General features: G+C 49.1%; 8 non-coding genes across 8 annotated transcripts; all 8 read left to right on the top strand.

Moving 5' to 3' along the window:
- Positions 1–8,232: 8,232 nt before the first annotated feature.
- Positions 8,233–8,305, top strand: trnak-uuu (transfer RNA lysine (anticodon UUU)). The gene has a single exon. It is a non-coding gene; the product is annotated as a tRNA-Lys (tRNA).
- Positions 8,306–9,538: 1,233 nt separating this feature from the next.
- Positions 9,539–9,620, top strand: trnas-aga (transfer RNA serine (anticodon AGA)). Its single transcript has one exon. It is a non-coding gene; the product is annotated as a tRNA-Ser (tRNA).
- Positions 9,621–10,238: 618 nt separating this feature from the next.
- trnak-uuu (transfer RNA lysine (anticodon UUU)) lies at positions 10,239–10,311 on the top strand. The gene has a single exon. It is a non-coding gene; the product is annotated as a tRNA-Lys (tRNA).
- Positions 10,312–11,129: 818 nt separating this feature from the next.
- On the top strand, positions 11,130–11,211 carry trnas-aga (transfer RNA serine (anticodon AGA)). Its single transcript has one exon. It is a non-coding gene; the product is annotated as a tRNA-Ser (tRNA).
- Positions 11,212–11,366: 155 nt separating this feature from the next.
- trnah-gug (transfer RNA histidin (anticodon GUG)) lies at positions 11,367–11,438 on the top strand. Its single transcript has one exon. It is a non-coding gene; the product is annotated as a tRNA-His (tRNA).
- A 1,864-nt stretch (positions 11,439–13,302) lies between these two features.
- Positions 13,303–13,375, top strand: trnak-uuu (transfer RNA lysine (anticodon UUU)). Its single transcript has one exon. It is a non-coding gene; the product is annotated as a tRNA-Lys (tRNA).
- An 819-nt stretch (positions 13,376–14,194) lies between these two features.
- On the top strand, positions 14,195–14,276 carry trnas-uga (transfer RNA serine (anticodon UGA)). Its single transcript has one exon. It is a non-coding gene; the product is annotated as a tRNA-Ser (tRNA).
- A 618-nt stretch (positions 14,277–14,894) lies between these two features.
- Positions 14,895–14,967, top strand: trnak-uuu (transfer RNA lysine (anticodon UUU)). The gene has a single exon. It is a non-coding gene; the product is annotated as a tRNA-Lys (tRNA).
- Positions 14,968–17,519: the final 2,552 nt, after the last annotated feature.

Below are 17,519 nucleotides of genomic sequence, written 5' to 3'. Positions count from 1 at the left end.
GAAAAACGAACAAAAACAGTACAAACACTGGAGAGCCAAGCACTGAAGCAGCCATGTGCGGCGCCATCTTGGAAGTAAGAACAATAGTAAGACCTTCTTTTGTTCCTAATATTAATTTTCTCCCAGTCAACAGATAAGGTCTTGATTGAGTCAGGGCCTAAGGTAAAGGCAGGCGGCAGCTCAGAGGAGACCGGGACATCACAGGAAGTACATGGGGTGAAATGTTCTCTGTGTAGTGTGGTTGTGGAGGCAGAGAAGTTCTCTGAGCACCTCTCTGACCACCACGTTGAAGAGAGGTGTGACAGCTGTGGGGTCAGGGTCCAGGGTGCCGTCGGACTCCTCCAACACATTGAGTCGAGCCATTATGGGGCTCTATTGGCTCCACGTGTCAGCCCTTCAAAAAATCCCACACCATCTCCTTGCCCCTCACCATCTCCATGGCTGCCTCCACCTCCACAGCACTTGCCGTCTCCAATGCCAGTACCAGTGTCTCCATCCCCAGGGCCCACTCCATTCCCACAACACTCTCCAGCTCCAAAGCCCTCACCACCACCTCCACGGTGCTCTCCATCTCCACAGCCCACTCCATCCTCACATCCAGTACCCTCACTGCAGCCTACACCATCTCTGCCTCAGGCTATTACTGACTGGGAGAGCTTTCTTCCCAGTCAGTTCAAGAGAGTCCTCCAGCCAGCAGATTGGGTGTGGATTGCCAAGTGCCTCTATGAGCCCACAGGGCAGCTGAGGCAGAAGATCCAGGTGAACTGGTTTTATCCATCGATGCAGCCCAAGCCATGTCCTCCTGAGCCCGGGTGGTACTTCCGACAGAGGATGTTCTTGCGGGCACCAATGAGGATGTGGGGCATTCCTCTTAAATGCCCACAGTGTGGCTGGAAGATGCACCAATCAGGAATTTACCCAAAGGTCAGGGAGGTGATTGACATGGATAGGCGCTATTAACTTGTGGGTGGGGACTATCCACGCTGCAGTGCATGCAAGTTGCCAGTATGCCCATGGAGCCAGGACATCCTTTCACAACTGGATGTGGCACACAGGACCATGTTTCCAGCGGTGCTGACCACTCAGCTAGCCCTGGACAGGAAATGTGTGACTTTGCTCAGGCCAAGGACCAGTGGTAACAGTTCCTCCTACTTCCAGTCAGCAGTAGAGGAAGCCCACAGTGAGGAGTGGGCACGACGCACCATCCAGTACCTCTCTGATTGTGAGCATCATTTGAGAAAGGTTACCCTGGTCCAATCTGCAACGGCACCTGCCTTTTCTGCATCCACACCCTTCAGGCCACTTCCACTCGCCCAGTGGTTTGAGACTGTCCACTCCAACGATATCCTCAGCCATTTGGACGAGATGAAGGGGGTGATTACCTCCACCTATGGCCGAATCCTGAAGATGGATTCTACAAAGAAGGTACAATACATGAAGGTTTCAGCATGAGGTTTATTTTCAGCCAGAAAGAATTTCAACATGATGAAAAATGTTTTGTTATATACATTTGTGTTATATATATATATATATATATATATATATATATATATATATATATATATATATATTATAATGTACCATAACAAATCAAATAAAAAGTTTAATTAAGCTTGTCAGAATGGTTTTATTTTTCCTTCTTTTTGTTTTTCAGATCACCAAAAAGCTGGCTGGTGGCATTGGGGACACGGCTGCATGGATGACCAACATTGGCAATGAGCTCGGCCAGGTTCTGAACAGTGTTCTGACAACAGCTGAAGGCGCAGGACTGGAGGAGCTGTGCCAGGGCGTCATCAAACGCTACCAGAATGCTGGCGAGCCAGAGCCTGAGGTCATCTATGTTGACCGGGATTGCTGCAGTCAGTCAGGTGAGATTTTCAAATTACTACTTTATCAAATGTGCACTGCAATATATTTTATAAAAGTTAATAGTGGTGTAAAAAAGTTCCCCTTTCCCTATTGGTGATGGTAATTAATTAGTATTATTTTTACAGCCAGTGTATTAAAACTTGTAATAAATTATATTGACTGAAAAGTATGTTTGAAATTAAATCAAATGCATGTTTTTTATTTTTTCTCCTCCACAGGTGCATCTTCAGTGTTAAAACTTTTTCGGCCATTTGAGTCTATTGTAAGGCTAGATATCTTCCATTTTATGAGAAGATTCAACTGTGGCCTTACTACAGAGCACCACCCTCTCTATGGTACCTTTTGTACAAAACTTTCCTCCTGTATCTTTGAGTGGGATCAGGAGGATGTGAAAGAACTTAAGGCTGCCAAGAGAGGGGAGTGGAAGTGCAGCCATGGTGGAAAGGCTCCCACTGAGGCTCAGCTCATGGCCAGCATCAGCCCAGGTGAACTCGCGAAGCACTGTAGGCGGCGGACACGCAGGGCTGAGGAGATCCGGGCCATGATTTCAGGGCTGCTGGAATCAGTGTGGGAGCTAACTGACACTACAGGGTTTCGCCTGGTTAACCCCTACCGCATGCACCATGTCTGGGAGATGCAACAAAAACACCTAGAGTGCATCCAGGACCCTCCACATGTAAAGTTGTACACAAAGACGGGGACACTCCAGAAGGGTGGCAAAGTCCTAAACGTGCTTAGGTGCGGCAGGGGGTCATCCTTGCTGGAGAGTTTTCACCGCCACCAGTGTGCCTTCATTCCTGGTAAATTCTGAATATTAAATTGCAGTATGTTTTGTAGATTTTTACGTTGAAAAGATCGCTATTGTGTCAACAACAGAACCCTGGGTGCTACCTGGATTTGGCTTGTTTTCATGGAATTTACTATCAGTCTCATTATTATGTGTTACTGTTCTATAACTGTGTCATTAAATTTGTATGTCCTCAGTTTAAAATAATTGCTGACTGAATCTGTGCATTTTCATTCTTAGGATGGAGATGCAATGCCATGCACACACAAATGTACATGTTAGAGGGGGCCTCGAGGTGGAACATGAGCCGGGCAAAAGTAGCTGTATCTGTGGTGGGGGCCTCAACCCTAAGGACATTTGATGTCTGCACAATGTCTCATTTAAACAGCATGAGCCAACGGGTCCTTGGTCGGGCTTTGATGCCAGAATTTACCCCTCCAGGAAAACCCACTGGTAAGATATCTCACAGGAAAATGCTGAGCATTGGAGTATTTCTCTCTCTCCTGTGTTTGTTTGTTTGTGTGTGTGTGTGAGTGTGTGTGTCCTCTCCCCATTAACAATGTGGTACAAATTATTGCAGGGGAGCGCATTGCAGTGGAGTACTTGTTGGCCCGGTCCAATAGAGGCGACCAGTTGATTGCACACCACAATGACATGCCTGAAGTCCCCCCAGAGGAGCCCGAAGAGGATAGTGAAATTGACACGACTGTGTGCCATGCAGCTGACCTTAGGGCTGATGACTCTCCAGTAGCTGTCGTGCAGGCCCAGGTGACAAGTCAGGTGGGTGACACTGAACCCAAATCCCCAGATGAGGAGGTCACTGAGGAAGAGGAGGATGACACTGCAAGTCCTAGCACATCAAGCCAGGTAATATTGCTATCCTGTACTATTTTTTACTTTTAAAAAAATGTATCTGGTACAGTGCAAAACGCCTATTGTCACCAATGTGTAAAGTTAAAATATATGCATGTACAATGCAAAATAATTATTACAACACCGTATGTGTTTATTGGACTGTGTTTGGCATTTTTCTCAATTTCCAGAGTACACAGTGTGATTCCAGAGGTGTCTTGGGCTGGGAGGCAGTTGATGCCCTGGCAGCCTACTTGGTTGGCCTAAACCGAACGATCACTGCCTTGTCATCACAAGAGGAGGCCAACATAGTCCAGCTGTACATGGCTCTGCATGCCATGGACAAGGTACCATCAAAATATAGCCAGAGGGTTAAGAAGAAGGCTTTGACAGGACCTTGGAGAGCATCCAGGAAAAAGAGTGGCACTGCTCCAGGACAGCAGGCAGCAGAGAAGTAATTTGACTATTTGGATCGTCACTAGTTTATAACCCAGTATACAGTTCAGATTATATCATCTTTCTTTTCCATAGATTGTTCATGACTCATGGGCAGGCAGCTCAGGACCCTGAAGTCCACAGGGTCTGTGAATGTGTTTGCCTAAGGCTTTTGAAAGAGTTTCAGCAAGCACGGAACAGCCCCAGGGACACACAAGGAAAAACTCTGCCAATTCCACAATCTATTGTGGTGGTATACAGCCACTTAAAACAGCTGATGGAGGACAGCAGAGAGGTTCTAGGACAGACTAACCTAGTTCTGGTCCCGATAAACACCACTACTGTCTCCTCGTGGTGAGTCTTGTTTTATGCGATACTTTTGCACAATCACAGTAGTATATCAAGATTGTACTTATAAAACCTTCTTGTACATGCTTTTAAAAATTATGCTACAGGAAGTAAAGAGAATGGGCTTTTATTCACTTAAATTGCTAATTTAAGATGAAGAATGTTTCTCTTGCAGGCTACTAAAAAGACAGAAACGTGTAGACAGAGACATGCTTCTGCAGGGTACTGCACTGCCCAAACAAGTATATTTGGCAAAGGAGGCTCTTCCTGAAGTGCGCAAACTTCCAGCTGTTCCTGCACAGCATGGGCATGAGGCCATGGTATTTTAGGATTCAGCAAATCAGGAGGGAGAGGCCTTCATTCGTAAGCGTATCTCCAACAGGTGCCCAATGCCCACCCCTCCTCCTGGATCTTACTCTGCATTTCCCATATACCCACCAGCACCACACTTTGCATTCCCCCCTGGGTCCTACCCACCCTTTCCCAGCTACCAACCAGGTCTACCACTGCCTCATTCTACCCAATTCCATCCCCCTCCCCAATTCCAGCCCCCTCTCCAATTCCAGCCACCTTCCCAATTCCAGCCCCCTCCCCAATTCCAGCCACCTTCCCAATTCCAGCCACCTCCCCAATTCCAGCCGCCTCCCCAATTCCAGCCCCCTCCCCAATTCCAGAAGCCTAATACCTTGCCATCACAAACTTGTCCCTCCACTCAGCCCAGGCAGCGCACATGGAGAAGGCAGAAAGCTGCCCAAGAGGATGAGGAGTGAGTGGCTAGAGGTGAACCACCATGGAAACGACTAGCAAAGGATATATATCACTATATCTGCAAGCAGTGTGGGCTGGCAAAAAATAAGACAACTGGCCACACTCAGCTGAAGGGCCGGTGGTATTGTCCAGCCTCAGGCCTCTCTGTTGCACAGTGGAGGGAGAATGTACAGGGAGTTCTTTGATTTTTTTTTCATTGGTGTATATAGTAATGTATATAGTTAGGTTTTTATATAGTTGCATATGTTGTGCTGTGTGTGTGTTGTGCTGTGAACATTTTGTTTTTAGTTGCTGTTTCCAGTGTTTCATTTGCAGTGTTTGTAAAAAAAAGGAAAGACACAACTCTTGTGGTGTAATAGTAACACATCCACCCTTTGGGTGGAAGATTCCAGGTGCAAGTCCTGGCAAGAGTTTGTGGTGTGTTTGTCAGATTATTATTATTATTATTAATTTTTTTTATTAAAAATATAGTCAAAAACCAATCAAACACTTTACTTAAATCCTTTGTGAGTGTTCATGAAGTTTGATGGATAATTTTTTTTTCTTTTTCTTGCTTTCCCTCCTTTCTCCTTCTCTTTTCCCTTTCTTTCCCCCTTGTAGCAGTCCCTTTTGCCCTGTTTTTGGCCGAGAGGTTAAGGCGATGGACTTGAAATCCATTGGGGTCTCCCTGCGCAGGTTCGAACTCTGCCGACTACGGGAGGGATTTGCAGTATTGTTTTAGCTTTCTGTGACGGTAATTGTGCCTTCTATGGTCCTTCGCTCTCTGTGCCATAACTGCTTCTAGCTTTCATCCTTGTGACACCTGCGTCTCTTCTGGGCAGCTTGTTGTAAAACTCCTGCTTTATAAAAGGTGAGAAGCCAGTGCTCCACAAGAGCCTGGATAGCTCAGACGGTAGAGCATCAGACTTTTAATTTGAGGGTCCAGGGTTCAAGTCCCTGTTAGGGTGAAGGTCTGTCTGCTTTTGGCGGAGTCACATTGCTATCTCTACGGTCCATCTCTTCTTCTGAATCTGTACTGGAGCGGTGTTCCTTCCAGCTCCAGGGTATCAGTGCACCTCCCTTGTTTGGCACACCTGATTCTGATGGTCAGCTCGTTAGGAAAGCGCGCTCACAGAGTGAGTAGAATAAGACAGACCTCCGAATTGTGCAGTGCTGTCGGTCCCCAGGCCCAGCACTGAAAAACCCCATTACATAGGATGAGACATGGCAGCCTGATTTCTCCTCAGTGGGACTGCTGTTTTACCCGCTTCCAGGGCTAGCTTACAATCTCGGCTTGCTAGGTTGCAAGTAGGTCAGGAAGCAATGTGACACACAACAGGGCAGAAGGTGGTCTGCTTAATTCAAGTCCCTGTTTGGGCGAAGGTCAGTCTACAATTTGGAGGCCTCAGCTTGCTATCACTACGGGTCCATCTCTTCTGCTGACTCTGTATTAGAGCGATGTTCCTTCCTTCTCCCGGGGATCAGTGCATCTCCCTTGTTCGGCACACATGATTCTGATGGTCAGCCCTTTAGGAAAGAGAGCTCACGGAGTGAGTAGAATAAGACAGACCTCCCATTTGTGCAGTGCTGTCGGTCCCCAGGGCCAGTACTGAAAAACCCCATTACATAGGATGAGACATGGCAGCCTGAATTCTCCTTAGTGGGACTGCTGTTTTAGCCGCTTCCAGGGCTAGCTTACAATCTCGGCTTGCTAGGTTGCAAGTAGGTCAGGCAGCAGTGTTACAGACAACATGCCAGAAGGTGGTCTGCTTAATTCAAGTCCCTGTTTGGGCGAAGGTCAGTCTTCTTTTTATAGGCCTCAGCTTGCTATCACTACGGTCCATCTCTTCTGCTGACTCTGTACTAGAGCGATGTTCCTTCCTGCTCCCGGGGATCAGTGCATCTCCCTTGTTCGGCAAACTGATTCTGATGGTCAGCCCTTTAGGAAAGAAAGCTCACGGAGTGAGTAGAATAAGAAAGACCTCCCATTTGTGCAGTGCTGTCGGTCCCCAGGCCCAGCACTGAAAAACCCCATTACATAGGATGAGACATGACAGCCTGATTTCTCCTCAGTGGGACTGCTGTTTTACCCGCTTCCAGGGCTAGCTTACAATCTCGGCTTGCTAGGTTTTAAGTAGGTCAGGGAGCAATGTGACACACAACAGGGCAGAAGGTGGTCTGCTTAATTCAAGTCCCTGTTTGGGCGAAGGTCAGTCTTCCTTTTGTAGGCCTCAGCTTGCTATCACTACGGTCTATCTCATCTGCTGACTCTGTACTAGAGCGATGTTCCTTCCTGCTCCCGGGGATCAGTGCATCTCCCTTGTTCGGCACACCTGATTCTGATGGTCAGCCCTTTAGGAAAGAGTGCTCACAGAGTGAGTAGAATAAGACAGACTTCCCAATTGTGCAGTGCTGTCGGTCCCCAGGGTCAGTACTGAAAAACCCCATTACATAGGATGAGACATGGCAGGCTGATTTCTCCTCAGTGGGACCGCTGTTTTACCCGCTTGCAGGGCTAGCTTGCAATCTCCGCTTGCTGACTGAGCTGGTTTGGTTGCAAGTAGGTCAGGCAGCAGTGTTGGACACAAACTGAGCAGAAATTGGTCTACTGCCGTAGTCGTGGCCGAGTGGTTAAGGTGATGGACTAGAAATCCATTAAGGTCTCCCCACGCAGGTTCGAATCCTGCCGACTACGCTGTTTGCTGAAGGCCATGAGGCAAAGCATCCATGCATTTTTCATGGTCCTCGCACTTATTTGCGAAATGTCCAGTCCCTCTTCGATGATGAATCCGGGTCACGGCAACCCTTTGCCGTTGAGTATACGGGAAGGTTGAAAATTTTTTACCACCTCATCTTTCTTCGTGATTTTGTTTCTGAAGCTTGGCCTGTGCAGGGCGCCATCAGACAAGGGGGCTTGCTTTCTAACATTAGGCATAGTCGTGGCCGAGAGGTTAAGGCGATGGATTTGAAATCCATTGGGGTCTCCCTGCGCAGGTTCGAACTCTTCCCATTTCCGGAAGGATTTGCAGTATTGCTTTAGCTTTCTGTGACTGTAATTGTGCCATCTATGGTCCTTCGCTCTCTGTGCCATAACTGCTTCTAGCTTTCATCCTCGTGACACCTGTGTCTCTTCTGGGGAGCTTGTTTGAAAAATTGCTGCTTTATAAAAGGTGAGAAGCCAGTGCTCCACAAGAGCCCGGATAGCTCAGTCGGTAGAGCATCAGACTTTTAATCTGAGGGTCCAGGGTTCAAATCCCTGTTTGGGTGAAAGTCTGTCTGCTTTTGGCGGAGTCACCTTGCTATCACTACGGTCCATCTCTTCTTCTGAATCTGTACTGGAGCGGTGTTCCTTCCTGCTCCAGGGTATTAGTGCACCTCCCTTGTTTGGCACACCTGATTCTGATGGTCAGCTCGTTAGGAAAGCGCGCTCACAGAGTGAGTAGAATAAGACAGACCTCCTAATTGTGCAGTGCTGTCGGTCCCCAGGGCCAGCACTGAAAAACCCCATTACATAGGATGAGACATGGCAGCCTGATTTCTCCTCAGTGGGACTGCTGTTTTACCCGCTTCCAGGGCTAGCTTACAATCTCGGCTTGCTAGGTTGCAAGTAGGTCAGGCAGCAATGTGACACACAACAGGGCAGAAGGTGGTCTGCTTAATTCAAGTCCCTGTTTGGGCGAAGGTCAGTCTTCTTTTTGTAGGCCTCAGCTTGCTATCACTACGGGTCCATCTCTTCTGCTGACTCTGTATTAGAGCGATGTTCCTTCCTTCTCCCGGGGATCAGTGCATCTCCCTTGTTCGGCACACATGATTCTGATGGTCAGCCCTTTAGGAAAGAGTGCTCACGGAGTGAGTAGAATAAGACAGACCTCCCATTTGTGCAGTGCTGTCGGTCCCCAGGGCCAATACTGAAAAACCCCATTACATAGGATGAGACATGGCAGCCTGATTTCTCCTCAGTGGGACTGCTGTTTTAGCCGCTTCCAGGGCTAGCTTACAATCTCGGCTTGCTAGGTTGCAAGTAGGTCAGGCACCAGTGTTACACACAACATGGCAGAATGTGGTCTGCTTAATTCAAGTCCCTGTTTGGGCGTAGGTCAGTCTTCTTTTTGTAGGCCTCAGCTTGCTATCACTACGGTCCATCTCTTCTGCTGACTCTGTACTAGAGCGATGTTCCTTTCTGCTCCCGGGGATTAGTGCATCTCCCTTGTTCGGCAAACCTGATTCTGATGGTCAGCCCTTTAGGAAAAAGTGCTCACAGAGTGAGTAGAATAAGACAGACTTCCCAATTGTGCAGTGCTGTCGGTCCCCAGGGCCAGTACTGAAAAACCCCATTACATAGGATGAGACATGGCAGCCTAATTTCTCCTCAGTGGGAGCGCTGTTTTACCCGCTTGCAAGGCTAGCTTGCAATCTCCGCTTGCTGACTGAGCTGGGTTGGTTGCAAGTAGGACAGGCAGCAGTGTTGGACACAAACTGAGCAGAGATTGGTCTACTCCTGTAGTCGTGGCCGAGTGGTTAAGGCGATGGACTAGAAATCCATTGGGGTCTCCCCGCGCAGGTTCGAATCCTGCTGACTACGCTGTTTGCTGAAGGCCATGAGGCAAGGCATCCATGCATTTTTCACGGTCCTCGCACTTATTTGCGAAATGTCCAGTCCCTCTTCGATGGACAAACACGCCGCTGCTGCTTCTTGTATCAGGGCTCCAGGCGTTGTCTTGGGTGAGCCAGTGGCACGCCGTGATCGTATAGTGGTTAGTACTCTACGTTGTGGCTGCAGCAACACTGGTTCGAATCTGGGTCACGGCAACCCTTTGCCGTTGAGTATAAGGGAAGGTTGAAAATTTTTTACCACCTCATCTTTCTGCGTGATTTTGTTTCTGAAGCTTGGCCTGTGCAGGGTGCCACCAGACAAGGGGGCTTGCTTTCTAACATTAGGCGTAGTCGTGGCCGAGAGGTTAAGGCGATGGACTTGAAAACCATTGGGGTCTCCCTGTGCAGGTTTGAACTCTGCCGACTACGGGAGGGATTTGCAGTATTGCTTTAGCTTTCTGTGACGGTAATTGTGCCTTCTATGGTCCTTCTCTCTCTGTGCCATAACTGCTTCTAGCTTTCATCCTTGTGCCACCTGCGTCTCTTCTGGGCAGCTTGTTGTAAAACTGCTGCTTTATAAAAGGTGAGAAGCCAGTGCTCTACAAGAGCCTGGATAGCTCAGTCGGTAGAGCATCAGACTTTTAATCTGAGGGTCCAGGGTTCAAGTCCCTGTTTGGGCGAAGGTCTGTCTGCTTTTGGCGGAGTCACCTTGCTATCACTACGGTCCATCTCTTCTTCTGAATCTGTTCTGGAGCGGTGTTCCTTCCTGCTCCAGGGTATCAGTGCACCTCCCTTGTTTGGCACACCTGATTCTGATGGTCAGCTCGTTAGGAAAGCGCGCTCACAGAGTGAGTAGAATAAGACAGACCTCCGAATTGTGCAGTGCTGTCGGTCCCCAGGCCCAGCACTGAAAAACCCCATTACATAGGATGAGACATGGCAGCCTGATTTCTCCTCAGTGGGACTGCTGTTTTACCCGCTTCCAGGGCTAGCTTACAATCTCGGCTTGCTAGGTTGCAAGTAGGTCAGGCAGCAGTGTTACACACAACATGGCAGAAGGTGGTCTGCTTAATTCAAGTCCCTGTTTGGGCGTAGGTCAGTCTTCTTTTTGTAGGCCTCAGCTTGCTATCACTACGGTCCATCTCATCTGCTGACTCTGTACTAGAGCGATGTTCCTTCCTGCTCCCGGGGATCAGTGCATCTCCCTTGTTCGGCAAACTGATTCTGATGGTCAGCCCTTTAGAAAAGAGTGCTCACAGAGTGAGTAGAATAAGACAGACTTCCCAATTGTGCAGTGCTGTCGGTCCCCAGGGCCAGTACTGAAAAACCCCATTACATAGGATGAGACATGGCAGCCTGATTTCTCCTCAGTGGGAGCGCTGTTTTACCCGCTTGCAGGGCTAGCTTGCAATCTCCGATTGCTGACTGAGCTGGGTTGGTTGCAAGTAGGACAGGCAGCAGTGTTGGACACAAACTGAGCAGAAATTTGTCTACTCCTGTAGTCGTGGCCGAGTGGTTAAGGCGATGGACTAGAAATCCATTGGGGTCTCCCCGCGCAGGTTCGAATCCTGCCGACTACGCTGTTTGCTGAAGGCCATGAGGCAAAGCATCCATGCATTTTCCATGGTGCTCGCACTTATTTGCGAAATGTCAAGTCCCTCTTCGATGGACAAACACGCCGCTGCTGCTTCTTGTATCCGGGCTCCAGGGGTTGTCTTGGGTGGGCCAGTGGCACGCCGTGATCGTATAGTGGTTAGTACTCTGCGTTGTGGCTGCAGCAACCCCGGTTCGAATCCGGGTCACGGCAACCCTTTGCCGTTGAGTATACGGGAAGGTTGAAAATTTTTTACCACCTCATCTTTCTGCGTGATTTTGTTTCTGAAGCTTGGCCTGTGCAGGGCGCCATCAGACAAGGGGGCTTGCTTTCTAACATTAGGCGTAGTCGTGGCCGAGAGGTTAAGGCGATGGACTTGAAATCCATTGGGGTCTCCCTGCGCAGGTTCGAGCTCTGCCAACTACGGGAGGGATTTGCAGTATTGCTTTAGCTTTCTGTGACGGTAATTGTGCCATCTATGGTCCTTCGCTCTCTGTGCCATAACTGCTTCTAGCTTTCATCCTCGTGACACCTGCGTCTCTTCTGGGCAGCTTGTTGTAAAATTGCTGCTTTATAAAAGGTGAGAAGCCAGTGCTCCACAAGCGCCCGGATAGCTCATTCGGTAGAGCATCAGACTTTTAATCTGAGGGTCCAGGGTTCAAGTCACTGCTCGGGCGAAGGTCTGTCTGCTTTTGGCGGAGTCACCTTGCTATCACTATGGTCCATCTCTTCTTCTGAATCTGTACTGGAGCGGTGTTCCTTCCTGCTCCAGGGTATCAGTGCACCTCCTTTGTTTGGCACACCTGATTCTGATGGTCAGCTCGTTAGGAAAGCGCGCTCACAGAGTGAGTAGAATAAGACAGACCTCCGAATTGTGCAGTGCTGTCGGTCCCCAGGCCCAGCACTGAAAAACCCCATTACATAGGATGAGACATGACAGCCTGATTTCTCCTCAGTGGGACTGCTGTTTTACCCGCTTCCAGGGCTAGCTTACAATCTCGGCCTGCTAGGTTTTAAGTAGGTCAGGCAGCAATGTGACACACAACAGGGCAGAAGGTGGTCTGCTTAATTCAAGTCCCTGTTTGGGTGAAGGTCAGTCTTCTTTTTGTAGGCCTCAGCTTACTATCACTACGGTCCATCTCATCTGCTGACTCTGTACTAGAGCGATGTTCCTTCCTGCTCCCGGGGATCAGTGCATCTCCATTGTTCGGCACACCTGATTCTGATGGTCAGCCCTTTAGGAAAGAGTGCTCACAGAGTGAGTAGAATAAGACAGACTTCCCAATTGTGCAGTGCTGTCGGTCCCCAGGGTCAGTACTGAAAAACCCCATTACATAGGATGAGACATGGCAGGCTGATTTCTCCTCAGTGGGACCGCTGTTTTACCCGCTTGCAGGGCTAGCTTGCAATCTCCGCTTGCTGACTGAGCTGGGTTGGTTGCAAGTAGGTCAGGCAGCAGTGTTGGACACAAACTGAGCAGAAATTAGTCTACTGCCGTAGTCGTGGCCGAGTGGTTAAGGTGATGGACTAGAAATCCATTAAGGTCTCCCCACGCAGGTTCGAATCCTGCCGACTACGCTGTTTGCTGAAGGCCATGAGGCAAAGCATCCATGCATTTTTCATGGTCCTCGCACTTTTTTGTGAAATGTCCAGTCCCTCTTCGATGATGAATCCGGGTCACGGCAACCCTTTGCCGTTGAGTATACGGGAAGGTTGAAAATTTTTTACCACCTCATCTTTCTTCGTGATTTTGTTTCTGAAGCTTGGCCTGTGCAGGGCGCCATCAGACAAGGGGGCTTGCTTTCTAACATTAGGCGTAGTCGTGGCCGAGAGGTTAAGGCGATGGATTTGAAATCCATTGGGGTCTCCCTGCGCAGGTTCGAACTCTTCCCATTTCCGGAAGGATTTGCAGTATTGCTTTAGCTTTCTGTGACTGTAATTGTGCCATCTATGGTCCTTCGCTCTCTGTGCCATAACTGCTTCTAGCTTTCATCCTCGTGACACCTGTGTCTCTTCTGGGGAGCTTGTTTGAAAAATTGCTGCTTTATAAAAGGTGAGAAGCCAGTGCTCCACAAGAGCCCGGATAGCTCAGTCGGTAGAGCATCAGACTTTTAATCTGAGGGTCCAGGGTTCAAATCCCTGTTTGGGTGAAAGTCTGTCTGCTTTTGGCGGAGTCACCTTGCTATCACTACGGTCCATCTCTTCTTCTGAATCTGTACTGGAGCGGTGTTCCTTCCTGCTCCAGGGTATCAGTGCACCTCCCTTGTTTGGCACACCTGATTCTGATGGTCAGCTCGTTAGGAAAGCGCGCTCACAGAGTGAGTAGAATAAGACAGACCTCAGAATTGTGCAGTGCTGTCGGTCCCCAGGCCCAGCACTGAAAAACCCCATTACATAGGATGAGAAATGGCAGACTGATTTCTCCTCAGTGGGACTGCTGTTTTACCCGCTTCCAGGGCTAGCTTACAATCTCGGCTTGCTAGGTTGCAAGTAGGTCAGGCAGCAGTGTTACACACAACATGGCAGAAGGTGGTCTGCATAATTCAAGTCCCTGTTTGGGCGTAGGTCAGTCTTCTTTTTGTAGGCCTCAGCTTGCTATCACTACGGTCCATCTCTTCTGCTGACTCTGTACTAGAGCGATGTTCCTTTCTGCTCCCGGGGATCAGTGCATCTCCCTCTTTCGGCAAACCTGATTCTGATGGTCAGCCCTTTAGGAATGAGTGATCACAGAGTGAGTAGAATAAGACAGACTTCCCAATTGTGCAGTGTTGTCGGTCCCCAGGGCCAGTACTGAAAAACCCCATTACATAGGATGAGACATGGCAGCCTGATTTCTCCTCAGGGGGACCGCTGTTTTACCCGCTTGCAGGGCTAGCTTGCAATCTCCGCTTGCTGACTGAGCTGGGTTGGTTGCAAGTAGGTCAGGCAGCAGTGTTGGACACAAACTGAGCAGAAATTGGTCTACTCCCGTAGTCGTGGCCAAATGGTTAAGGTGATGGACTTGAAATCCATTGGGGTCTCCCCGCGCAGGTTCGAATCCTGCTGACTACGCTGTTTGCTGAAGGCCATGAGGCAAAGCATCCATGCATTTTTCACGGTCCTCGCACTTATTTGCGAAATGTCCAGTCCCTCTTCGATGGACAAACACGACGCTGCTGCTTCTTATATCCGGACTCCAGGGGTTGTCTTGTGTGAGCCAGTGGCACATCGTGATCGTATATTGGTTAATACTCTGCATTGTGGCCGCAGCAACCCCAGTTCGAGTCCGGGTCATGGCAACCCTTTGCCGTTGAGTATACGGGAAGGTTGAAAATTTTTTACCACCTCATCTTTCTGTGTGATTTTGTTTCTGAAGCTTGGCCTGTGCAGGGCGCCATCAGACAAGGGGGCTTGCTTTCTAACATTAGGCGTAGTCGTGGCCAAGAGGTTAAGGCGATGGACTTGAAATCCATTGGGGTCTCCCTGCTCAGGTTCGAACTCTTCCCATTTCCGGAAGGATTTGCAGTATTGCTTTAGCTTTCTGTGACAGTAATTGTGTCTTCTATGGTCCTTCGCTCTCTGTGCCATAACTGCTTCTAGCTTTCATCCTTGTGACACCTGCGTCTCTTCTAGGCAGCTTGTTATAAAACTGCTGCTTTATAAAAGGTGAGAAGCCAGTGCTCCACAAGAGCCTGGATAGCTCAGTCGGTAGAGCATCAGACTTTTAATCTGACGGTCCAGGGTTCAAGTCCCTGTTCGGGCGAAGGTCTGTCTGTTTTTGGCGAAGTCACCTTGCTATCACTACGGTCCATTTCTTCTTCTGAATCTGTACTGGAGCGGTGTTCCTTCCTGCTCCAGGGTATCAGTGCACCTCCCTTGTTTGGCACACCTGATTCTGATGGTCAGCTCGTTAGGAAAGCGCGCTCACAGAGTGAGTAGAATAAGACAGACCTCCTAATTGTGCAGTGCTGTCGGTCCCCAGGCCCAGCACTGAAAAACCCCATTACATAGGATGAGACATGGCAGCCTGATTTCTCCTCAGTGGGACTGCTGTTTTACCCGCTTCCAGGGCTAGCTTACAATCTCGGCTTGCTAGGTTGCAAGTAGGTCAGGCAGCAATGTGACACACAACAGGGCAGAAGGTGGTCTGCTTAATTCAAGTCCCTGTTTGGGCGTAGGTCAGTCTTCTTTTTGTAGGCCTCAGCTTGCTATCACTACGGTCCATCTCTTCTGCTGACTCTGTACTAGAGCGATGTTCCTTTCTTCTCCCGGGGATCAGTGCATCTCCCTTGTTCGGCAAACTGATTCTGATGGTCAGCCCTTTAGGAAAGAGTGCTCACAGAGTGAGTAGAATAAGACAGACCTCCTAATTGTGCAGTGTTGTCGGTTCCCAGGGCCAGTACTGAAAAACCCCATTACAATAGGATGAGACATGGCAGCCTGATTTCTCCTCAGTGGGATCGCTGTTTTACCCGCTTGCAGGGCTAGCTTGCAATCTCCGCTTGCTGACTGAGCTGGGTTGGTTGCAAGTAGGTCAGGCAGCAGTGTTGGACACAAACTGAGCAGAAATTGGTCTACTCCCGTAGTCGTGTCCGAGTGGTTAAGGTGATGGACTAGAAATCCATTGGTTACTCCCCACGCAGGTTCGAATCCTGCCGACTACGCTGTTTGCTGAAGGCCATGAGGCAAAGCATCCATGCATTTTTCAGGGTCCTCGCACTTATTTGCGAAATGTCCAGTCCCTCTTCGATGGACAAATACGCCGCTGCTGCTTCTTGTATCCGGGCTCCAGGGGTTGTCTAGGGTGAGCCAGTGGCACGCCGTGATCGTATAGTGGTTAGTACTCTGCGTTGTGGCCGCAGCAACCCCGGTTTGCATCCGGGTCATGGCAACCCTTTGCCGTTGAGTATACGGGTAGCTTGAACACCTCATCTTTCTGCGTGATTTTGTTTCTGAAGCTTGGCCTGGGCAGGGCGCCACCAGACAAGGGGGCTTGCTTTCTAACATTAGGCGTAGTCGTGGCCGAGAGTTTAAGGAGATGGACTTGAAATCCATATGGGTCTACCTGCGCAGGTTCGAACTCTACCGACTACGGGAGGGATTTGCAGTATTGCTTTAGCTTTCTGTGACGGTAATTGTGCCTTCTATGGTCCTTCGCTCTCTGTGCCATAACTGCTTCTAGCTTTCATCCTTGTGACACCTGCGTCCCTTCTGGGCAGCTTGTTGTAAAACTGCTGCTTTATAAAAGGTGAGAAGCCAGTGCTCCACAAGAGCCTGGATTGCTCAGTCGGTAGAGCATTAGACTTTTAATTTGAGGGTCCAGGGTTCAAGTCCCTGTTAGGGTGAAGGTCTGTCTGCTTTTGGCGGAGTCACCTTGCTATAACTACGGTCCATCTCTTCTTCTGAATCTGTACTGGAGCGGTGTTCCTTCCTGCTCCAGGGTATCAGTGCACCTCCCTTGTTCGGCACACCTGATTCTGATGGTCAGCCCTTTAGGAAAGAGTGCTTAAAGAGTGAGTAGAATAAGACAGACTTCCCAATTGTGCAGTGCTGTCAGTCCCCAGGGCCAGTACTGAAAAACCCCATTACATAGGATGAGACATGGCAGCCTGATTTCTCCTCAGTGGGATCGCTGTTTTACCCGCTTGCAGGGCTAGCTTGCAATCTCCGCTTGCTGACTGAGCTGGGTTGGTTGCAAGTAGGTCAGGCAGCAGTGTTGGACACAAACTGAGCAGAAATTGGTTGGCTTGTTCGGCACACCTGATTCTTATGGTCAGCCCTCTAGGAAAGAGTGTCCATAAAGTCAATTTTTTTTGGAGCGTCCATTCAGGTATAAGTTTGAGGGCTCGTGTACGTGGGTTAAGGGGACCTGCGCGCTGACCCCAAAAAATTTTTGCCGGATGCGGTGTCGATGTCTGCCGGACTGCGCTGGCCCACGGGAGACCCCTGACCGGCGCGGGAGGATCAATTTTTTCCACTGCTTCGCGGAGATATTAGCAATAAATAGTACCATCCACCCCCTCGCAAGTACTCATCCATGCCGGCCAGGGTGCACCCTCCCCTGCTAGAGAAGGCAGCTCGAGGGGGGTGGAAGTCGGAAGAAAAATCTTAGGATGAGGCCTAGAGGAAACACCTGTACTGTACTCAGCACACTAAGAGGAATCCATTCATGTAAGTTTTATTACATAATACTGTAGAATTTGCATTAAAATGAGCGTTGAATTTTGGCACACATGTGCACCACTTGTGGTGCGTATCTCACTGTTCATTAAATAGCAACTGTATTTAACTTTATTTATTTCAAATATGTGTTAT

Source organism: Carassius carassius, chromosome 18 (genome assembly GCF_963082965.1).
Source record: "Carassius carassius chromosome 18, fCarCar2.1, whole genome shotgun sequence".
Taxonomy (NCBI): Eukaryota; Metazoa; Chordata; class Actinopteri; order Cypriniformes; family Cyprinidae; genus Carassius; species Carassius carassius.
This window is presented reverse-complemented; position numbering and strand designations above follow the sequence as displayed.